The sequence below is a fragment of the Macaca nemestrina genome, chromosome 19 (assembly GCF_043159975.1).
Source record: "Macaca nemestrina isolate mMacNem1 chromosome 19, mMacNem.hap1, whole genome shotgun sequence".
Taxonomy (NCBI): domain Eukaryota; kingdom Metazoa; phylum Chordata; class Mammalia; order Primates; family Cercopithecidae; genus Macaca; species Macaca nemestrina.
Genome location: NC_092143.1, coordinates 47870929 through 47880917, shown reverse-complemented (window position 1 = coordinate 47880917; position 9989 = coordinate 47870929). Strand labels below are relative to the sequence as shown.

At 36.7% G+C, this 9989-nt stretch overlaps 1 non-coding gene across 1 annotated transcript; it reads left to right on the top strand.

The window, feature by feature from the left end:
- Positions 1 to 9223: 9223 nt before the first annotated feature.
- Positions 9224 to 9342, top strand: LOC112423320 (5S ribosomal RNA). Its single transcript, XR_003013773.1, has one exon. It is a non-coding gene; the product is annotated as a 5S ribosomal RNA (ribosomal RNA).
- The last annotated feature ends 647 nt before the right edge of the window (positions 9343 to 9989 follow it).

Genomic DNA, 9989 nt, shown 5'->3' with positions numbered 1-9989 from the left:
AGCTCTCTAACTATATATATATATATATATATATATATATATATTCCATATTAACATATATAGATATTTCTATATTGGTCATCCCTTCATGTCCTCAAGTCTGGCTGAGTCATCTGGCATTTTTATAGGCTTCAGACGGGAGAAGGCATGTGCTGATTGGTCTATGGGTGGCTCCCTATGAGGCTGCAGCTGTACCAGGCATACCACAAGCAGCCTCTATAGCTGGCACACAGCTATGTGAAGAACACAGATAGCCATTGATAAATAGGTTGATAGATCTAGGTAATATCTATTAATATAATATAGGCCAGGTGCAGTGGCTGATGCCTGTAATACCAGTACTTTGGGAAGCCAAGGCGGGTGGATCACCTGAGGTCAGGAGTTTGAGATCAGCCTGACCAACATAGTGAAACCCTGTCTTTACTAAAAAACAAAATTAGCCGGGTGTGGTGGTGCATGCCTGCAATCCCAGCTACTTGGAGGCGGAGGTGGGAGAATTGCTTGAACTGGGGAGGCAGAGGTTGCAGTGAGCCAAAATTGCACCATTACACTCCAGCCTGGGCAGTAAGAACAAAACTCTGTCTCAAAAAAATTATATATGTATGTGTGTGTGTGTGTGTATATATATATATGTATATATTACATACATATTTCTATGTATGTGTATATAATTTTTTTTCTACTATTTTATCGGACCTGGTGATTATGATGATAAAGTAGACTTTATTGCATATAAAGATAGGCTTGAATTAGAAAAGGAATAACAGATAGTTACTGATGGTAATTGGCCATTTCATTTATAATAGAAGGTAAGTGCATTTTAATTTTTTGAGGGAGATTTGGAGTCTGCTAGGAAGCAGACTGTAGCTGCTACTGTTCATGACTGGGAAATTAAGCATGGGAAGAAGTGTGGGGAAAATTCTTAAATATGTAGGTCCCTTGGGTACACTCTTACATTGGATTCAGTAGGTTTAGTGGTAGGGTCCAAGATTTTTGTACTGTATATTTAACCATCACTGCAAGAAACTGGGAAGTAGGTGGTTTCCACTTCACAAATTAAGGAAAACTATGCTAGAAGAATAAAATGGGGCTCGGCAAGATTGCAGTCAAGTTTAGGATTGCTGATTCAGGGGAAAGCAAAACTTGAGGGATTGTAGGATTCTCCCAGGCTGTGCTGAGAGTATAAAAGAAATGTGTCTTGGTGTCTGCTCACCACCTCTCTTTGCTCTGGTGGTGTCTGACTCCCTGGGCTGACTGAGACGTCATCTGCACAGAGCCTTTGATGACCCATCACAGAGAAGTGCTGGATGCTTGGGGCTAAACAGATCTTAAACTATACATTTTATTCCCAGCCCAAGTTATCCTTTCTCTTTGATCTATGGTGTGGCGGGCAGCCCCATCAAAATTTTAATTTTTTGCTACAAGGGTGGACCAAATCAAACCAGCTATGCTTCACCACCAGGGCTTTTCGTAATTCAGGTTTGGAGCATAATTGACCCTCCCGGAAATGGCAGATACTTTTAATTTGCTTTTTCTCTTCTCTGCTGCCTGCTGGAATAGAGACTTTGCTGAGAAAAAGATTCAGGAAACATAAGGGAAGAAAATGTAATCTCTATAAATGCGGATGTATAGAGCTGTCATTTTGACTCCTCAGCAACTGAACAAACATTTAAAGGGAGAATATTTATTGTTTAGCTCCTATTACAACCTCATGGCATGATTTTCCTTGTTGAAATGCACTGGGTCTGGGAAGGGAGGGACATAATGGAGAAGCTTCTGTTTGATTTTGATTGGTTTGGCTAATCCCATGCATGTCTTTGGACTTATGATTGCACCAAATGGTTCATGATTTTAACAAGGTGAGAGCTCATTATTCAGAACTGTGGGCACACTTTAAACAACAGGTAGTAAGTTCTTCATCCAATGGGTACTTAGCCTCCCTTAACCACATAACAATGTACTCAGTGAGGGGAAAAAGATAAACACTATTTTTGCTGTTAAGTTTTTCCTAATAAGGTAGAAAATGTAGAAGAGTTATGGAGTCATAATGTCTCAGATTATCACAACGAAGAGAAATATTAGAGAACATTTGAACTGACTTTCATTTCACTGGTGGAAAAATGAGACCTGAAGAAAAATGTGTAACTTGTTCCAGATAAATCTAGTTAGATTAATATAGAAAGAGGAATAATATGATAACTACTGATAACCAATTCAGTATTCCAGTCCCTTTTAGATTTCTTTCAGAAAGGGAGCATATGTTAGCTTAAGTAAGGATTCTGTGTCTTGATGAAAATAGTGATTGCATAGGAACTTGACTGGCTTGGAAGCTGCTGGAAGACATCAGATATATACATATGAAAATAGGAACATATGATATTTTCTTCTCCAACAATTACCCATAAACCAGATAAACTTAACAGAACTTAATTAAAACAAAGAAGATTATCATTAATGACATACATCTTTGTACTCATCTTTGGCACTGAGAGTGTCAACAAATGGAATATATACCTGATAAAGTGAAGAAGTCCTAAATTCAACCAAAGTCTGTGAGAAGACTCCCAGAAAATAAAAAAATGTAATAATGGGGTATTTTCTTTATAGAAATCTTTGAGAACTACGCACATTTTTATTCTGATGACCCCTACCCCCAACACTCAAAATAAGGTCAAACGGAAAGTTTTTGAACAGGAATTAATATATTAAAGCAGTGTTTTTAGGTAAGTGTATGCAGTTTCACGGATATGTGTAGAGACTAGAATTAGGATGTGGTAGGAAGGGCTCTCCCTCTATAAAACCACAGCATATGGTCCCCCGTAAAGGAAACTAGGCTATTGGACCACCACAAGCTGCAAAGTCGGGAGGCCAAGGGAATATTGCAGTGTATGAACAACATAGAGCACAAGCAGGTCCAAGGACATTCTTTCAGTGAATGAAGAGCTCTATTCATTACTAAAATCTGGGAAAAGGATGAGCAATGGACTAAAGCCAGAAAGTATTCACACAGGAGCAGCCAGTCTATATCTTAACAACATAAGTAGTGAATTAGCCTGAAGACACAGAGTCAACACCCAATTACTAAGGAAAGTGCAAAGAGATGAGACATTGCAGTGCACTGAATTTAAATGCCTAATAAATAGAGATGCCCTTGCTTTTTTTAAAGATGCAATTTAGGACCTTCAGTTCCAGTAACCACATGCTCTGGAATTAAAATGTTGGGGTTTTGTGCATGTGTGTTTTTTTTTTAAACAGATGGTAGATATTTCAGTATAAATTTCATTCTAGTACATTTTAAAAAGACATTCAGCTCACCATTCACTCTGTAGGCAAGCATTGAGCATATAATATGCTTCTACAAATTTAGTACTATGTATATTTGGGAGTCAGGGTGGGGATTAAAAATAATATCAAGAATGTCCCTGAAAATCCAGAATTTATATTTTAATTGAGGTGGCAACTCATATTCATATTTTAAATAAATCAGAACTTAAATATCCAAATGAATTTATCCTTCTAGCAGTTTTTTGGAAGGCCAACTGCCTTTCTCATTATTGAACCATTGTTGGAACACCTTTAATAATTGTCCTGGCTGGGTGAGGTGGCTCACACCTGTAATCCCAGCACTTTGGGAGGCCGAGGCAGGGAGATAACAAGGTCAGGAGTTCGAGACCAGCCTGACCAACATGGCAAAACCCCATCTCTACTACAAATACAAAAATTAACTGGGCATAATGGCATGCACCTGTAATCCCAGCTACTCAGGAGGCTGAGACAGGAGAATTGCTTGAACCCAAGAGGTGGAGGTTGCAGTGAGCCGAGATGGTGATTGTGCCACTGTATTCCAGCCTGTGTGACAGAGCGAGACTCAGTCTAAAAAAAAAAAAGAAAGAAAGAAAAGAAATTGTCCTAAGAGCCTATGACACATGATTTTACGGCATAGCCGGAAGTAGCATAAATCTTTGCTCTTTGATGGTGTATTTGACTTGTTTATAGGATCAATGGAAAATCCCTTCAAAACAGGTCTTTCAAATAAAGAGAGTGAGACTCCTGAGTAATCCCACTGTGGTATGAAAAGAAAAAAGAAGGTGCTGACAGAAACCACTTTCCTTGTATGGAATTTGTTCTGGCTCTGGAGGAAAATTCATTAAAAAATAGGAACTGTGCTATCAAATGTCTGGGTGTTTCCAAATACTTAGCTGTTTGGCATTATACAGCTCCTTCATCTAATTGATTGGACAGTGAATGTTTCACTGTACATCTGCCTTTTTGTTGACATGTAGACACTACCATCAGCTTTGGTATTATCGCTTCTGCAATCTGACCCTGTAAATAAATAATATCTTGTATAGTTCATTAATGGTTTATGTTTATCCAAGGATTACTTATCTTCAGCATCTTCCTACAATTTTATTAGATACGTATATCAGGTATAACTTGACCCACTCCCTAAGTGAGATACAGCCAGGCCTTGATGTCACTGAGGGCAGCAAAGTTGGTGCCTGGGCTGTGTGGAAGGAAGCCTGCTTTCTGCTGATTTCAATATGTTTCCCTTGGGCTAAATTTAAGGGACGTTCATCTCTGAGTATGTCCTTTCCCACACCAGTGCATCAAGCTTTGGTCTCCATCTGTTAAGGCTTCATTCCATTCTTTATAAAAACTCATTTTTCCCTTTGTGTGAGAGAAAACTGGAAACAAATAACATTTTCACCTATATCTCCTATAAGCAGATGAACAATTTGAATTTTTCTCTTATTTCTTATTTGAAATTCGTATTTAATTTTTTCCTGATGTTGCCATATAACTACAAAATAACGTGTTGTTGGACATAGGTATCTTGTGAACTGACACTCAAATTTATTATTCTATTTGTAGAGATAATTAATTCTTAGAGGTTGAAAGGCAAGAATAACTATGATTGTGTACTGGAGTTGGTTCTATAGAGTATAATAATGCCAAATAGGCACACACAGATTTTTACAGTGAAGTCATACAATAAACAGACTACATCATCAGCCTCCCAACCCAGTGAGAGACAGAAGTCAAGAGGATCCAAGTTATTTGCTCTGAGGTCCCTTAGCAAACAATGTGCATAAAAGGAAATATGAATTAAGAATCCCCCTGCCAGCTGCATCGTCACCCTTTTTCCATTCTTTTTTTCCCTTCTAAGCATGAATTCTTACTTTTTTCATAGTTTTGTTATAGGCACAGTTTTACAATTTAATTTTGCTAAGCCTGGTACATCTATCTAGTAAATATTCAATTTAGCTGTCCAGGGTATTTTTAGCTTACCGTTATAGTTTTCCTTTAATGTTTAATTCTTTTGCCTAAAATTGCACATAAACTTTCGCAAACGGGTATTCTGTACATCATCTAAGCTTTTTAAAATGCAGTGCTACAAAGCTTATTGAGAGTGAGGGGATTTATCCTAATCCAAATCACTAGTTGAATATACATATAAATTTAATGCCAAAGTATCGAGAATTTTCCTCCTAGCTATCCACTGATAATACGCAATGCTGACTATCTTCACTTAAAGGTACATCTCATGTGACAATAGGAAGTCCTCAGTGACTTTATAGTACATCTGATGGATGGAACAGAAGGGTATAAAATCATTTCTAATAATAGCAAAACAGCTAACAATTTATGAGCAGGGACTATAAGAAACTGTTCTCATGACGAGTATACCACTTCTTTTATATAGAGGTAAAGCAACTTCTGCAACGTCACACAGTTGTTAGGTGGTGACTTAGTCCATCTTCCAGACAGACATTCGGAAATACCTCTTGGCTTCCCTCTTTAAAAAGGGAATGCTAGCAGGGTATCTGCTCAGGTTGTTGTTCATCTCTAATAACTTTCCCAGGAAGTTTGTTTTAATTCATAGCTCTGTCCTGCACCAAAGAATGTGGATCAGGCACAGAGAATTTAAATGTAAGTTATGAACTGACTAATGTAATGTCTTGCTCATCCAATTTAGAAGCATTTATTAAGCACTTACTATGTTCCTGGTACATATAGATGAACACTCTAGAAAGAAAAATAGGTTTAAAAAGTTATAAAATATGCATTATGGGCTACCACAAACCACTAAAAAATGTCTGCAGAGGATACTATTAACTCTGGACCAAGCAGCAGGGATGGAGTTGTATCATAGGCGTCTTTACATCCCCATTCAATGGCTGATTTCAGTTCCTGTAGCATGTTTCCCAAACAGTTTCTACCCTCTCCAAGCTGGAAACATGATCTCTGCTCTTATTTTCTCCCTTTACTACAAAGATAAAGACTCCTCTCTAATGAGCCTTGTAGTGTTCTTTCTGTCTGGTAATCTCTATAACCTGTTGTCCTTCTTCTGTTTTATTTATTTATTTATTTTTAAAAAGCAAAAACAAAAACAAAAAACTGTCTTCTGCTAACCAAAGATAACTCTTCCAGCTCTGTTCTGGATAGCAATATTTCGCATCTCCAGTTCCTCCAGGATCTGGCCTTATAATTTTTTTATTCCCATTACTCTGACTAGAAAAGTGCCTAAGTATCCTATATGCTTAAAACAAAAGACACAACACCACCAATAAGTTACTTTTGCTTTCCCCTCCCTCCCTCCCTCCCTCCCTCCGTCCCTTCCTTCCTTCCTTCCTTCCTTCCTTCCTTCCTTCCTTCCTTCCTTCCTTTTATTCTTTCCTTCTTCTTATTCTTTCCTTGCTTTCCTTTATTTTTTAAGAGATGGGATCTTTCTCTCTTGCCCAGGCTGGAGTTCAGTGGTATGATCACAGTTCCCCTACAACCTCGAACACCTGGGATCAAGCGATCTTCTGACTTCAGCCTCCCAAGTAGCTGGGATTGCAGGCACGCACCACCACACCTGGATAATTGGTTTTGCTTTTGTTTTCTTGTGGAGTCAGGGGTCTTACTATGTTGCCCAGGTTGGTCTTGGGCTCCTGGCCTCAAGCAATCCTTCTGTCTCTGCCTCCCAAAGCACTGAGCTAAGTTACTTTTGCATATGTGTTTTCTTCCTCCAATAAACATTTTCAAACTAGCCTGGACTATTTGCTGCCACTTCCCTGTCTTCCTGCACTTTCCTGAACTTATAATTCTAATAAAACTACAATGACTTTCTCTACTTATCTGTTTAAATCCAATGTATTGCTGCCAGTCTCCATTCTGCTTTATATTTCATCAACCTTTGACTTTGACTCAATTCTTTTCCTCTTTACCTCTGTCTTATTCCTAAATTCCTAAAAATGTCTCTCAAGCAGCATTTTCCTAAATGTATTTCTAATATGTCCTTCAAACTCTTTAAATAGCTTCTAAATATTGTTTCTCTACACAAATCAAATATTGCCTCTGCTTGGAATGACCTTCCTCTTGTCTGTCTACTGAAATTGTATGCATCAACCGTTATCTAAAGTGAGTATCACTAGTTCCATAAACCTTTTGTTTTCTCTTAGCCAAAATGTGATGCTTTCCTTTGTGCTTTTGTAGCACTTAGTAATATTTTTCACATAGACGTTTGTTGCTATTTCTTCTTTATGAAGTTTGTCAAAAGTAGAAAAAAAGTCATAAAAGACATATGCTCCAATACATATTAACAGTTGTTATGCTTGTTTTAGACATATATTTTTAGAAAAAAATATTATATATATGATAAAATCCTCGTGCTTTTCAAGAGAAAACTGCTGTACTAAAATAATTTCACCTACAAATAATATTCTATTCATTCTGCTTTTTATTTTGAATGCCTATATGTATGTGGGTATGTTTAGATGTATATGAAAAAAACACAGAACTCTGTGTGTGTGTGTGTGTGTGTGTGTGTGTGTGTGTGTGTGTGTATTCTTAGAGTACATAACATTGATTTCTGTGGGTTTTTTCATAAAATGGTACTTGCCGTACACAGCGCTTCGCACCTGGATTTCTCACTAAACACTATGTTTAGTAATGTATGTAGGTTTATAGGTTTATACGGTACAATAGGTCATTAATTTTAAATCTTCACATGAATTCAATCAAATCTTTCATGCTATCGCGTTAGACATTAGAATTATTTTAAATTTGTGTTTTGTTCTGTTTTGTTACTACAAACATTGCTAGGATAAACATCTCATGCCTATGTGCAGACATTTCTACACAGTTTATTTATGGTGGCCACAAAGTCTCTATATCCTAATTAGTGATCTCTGTGTTCTATTCTTAGCACAAATGTATAGTTTCAAACCTGATCTTGTAGACAACTGCTTGGGAGTCATTAACGGGGAGGGTACCTGATAGTTTTTTTCAGGTCATCATTATAAGCAGGGATATCACGCAGAGACTTTATAGCTGCTCTATAAGTGGAAGGGCATTGTTCTCTTATCACTAAATATTGCCAACGCGATCTTTAAATAGGTTGGTTCTATGTACATTCCAACAAGAAATACATGAAAGTTCTCATTACTCCAGATTCTTGACAAGAATTGACATTACCAGATTTTAATTCTTTTACCAAATGAACAACACAATTATTTATCTTATTTTAATATGAATTGTGTTCAGTACAAGTCTGGGTTATTATTTTCTTATATAATTATTGACAATAATATCTCTATCCTGAGAATTGCCTATCCATAACCTTTAGCTACTTAGATTGTGTTATGATTTACTATTAGTTTTCAGAATTTCTGTGTAGAGTCTGTACTAACACTTCCTCTTTCATATACATTCCAAATATAAACTTTCCATCTGTAGTATCCCTTGAAACAATTTTCATTTTAATACAGTCAAATATATCAAACTATTTGTATATATGAATTAGGAACATGAATTCCTATGTTCATATTTAAGCAGGCATTATATATGCAATCATTCTGAGAATAGTTTCTGATATGATGTGATCCTTTGTATTTTGTAATACTTTGAAGGTTTCTTTCGTAATTAGGTTTTCAATAACTCTAGATTATACTGCGTTAAGGTGTAAATGTATTAATTTGAATTGGATAAAGAATAGAAATGGAGCAAATTTCACGTTAATATGTATCTCTGTAAAGATGTGCCTTAAAATCTTGAGCATGTAATACTTCTATCCTTTTAATAAAAATGAGAGTGAGATTCAAACATTTACTTCTAAAGTCATCAATTTCAAACATATTAACAGTGTGGATTCTTGCTGCCCTGAAGAGAAAAAAAAAAACACTTAAGTACCTTTCTGTTGTAACACTTATACGACTGCTATAGAAAATTTAGGGTGGCCTATGGCCATACCACCCTGAACCCACCTGATCTCATCTGATCTCAGAAGTTAAGCAGGGTTGAGCCTGATTAGGACTTGGATGGGAGACTGCCTGAAAATATCAGGTGCTGTAGGCTTAAATAAACAACAAAAAAAGATTTTTTTGGCAGAGAAATTCCTATAATTTATTAATTTAAAAACACTGCTAACCATTAAATACTCTTTATGTAGCACTGATGGTAATTGACATCATATTATCTAGGTAATTTTGTATCCATTCTCTAAAATGCAAAATTTTCTGGAATTCCTATGCATTTAGTGTATGATGAGCCAGGTGTGGTGGTTTAAGGCTCTAATCCCAGCTACTCAGGAGGCTGAAACAGGAGAATTGTTTGAACCTAGGAGTTCGAGCCTGCACTGAGCAATGATCGTGTTGCTGCATTCCAGCCTGGGTGACATAGTGAAACTCCACCTTTAAGAAAAAAATTAAAAATTAAAATGAAAATAAATATGTGATAAATGTGAATGTAGTGTGGAGGATAGGTCTAGGTCAGCTCTGTTCTATGTCACAGATTTTTGTATATCTGCCTTCTCCATTACATTTAATGTCCTGGAAAACAGACACATAGTTTGAATATCTTTGGAAAAGCTACAACTCTGAATGCAGTTGCCATACAAAACAGGTACTCAGTATTTGTTTAGTTAATTTGAACTGAAGTCCCATGTGCTTATAAAAACCAGGACTTAAAAAAGGTGGGGCAGATAATGAAGAGCTTGGGTTTAG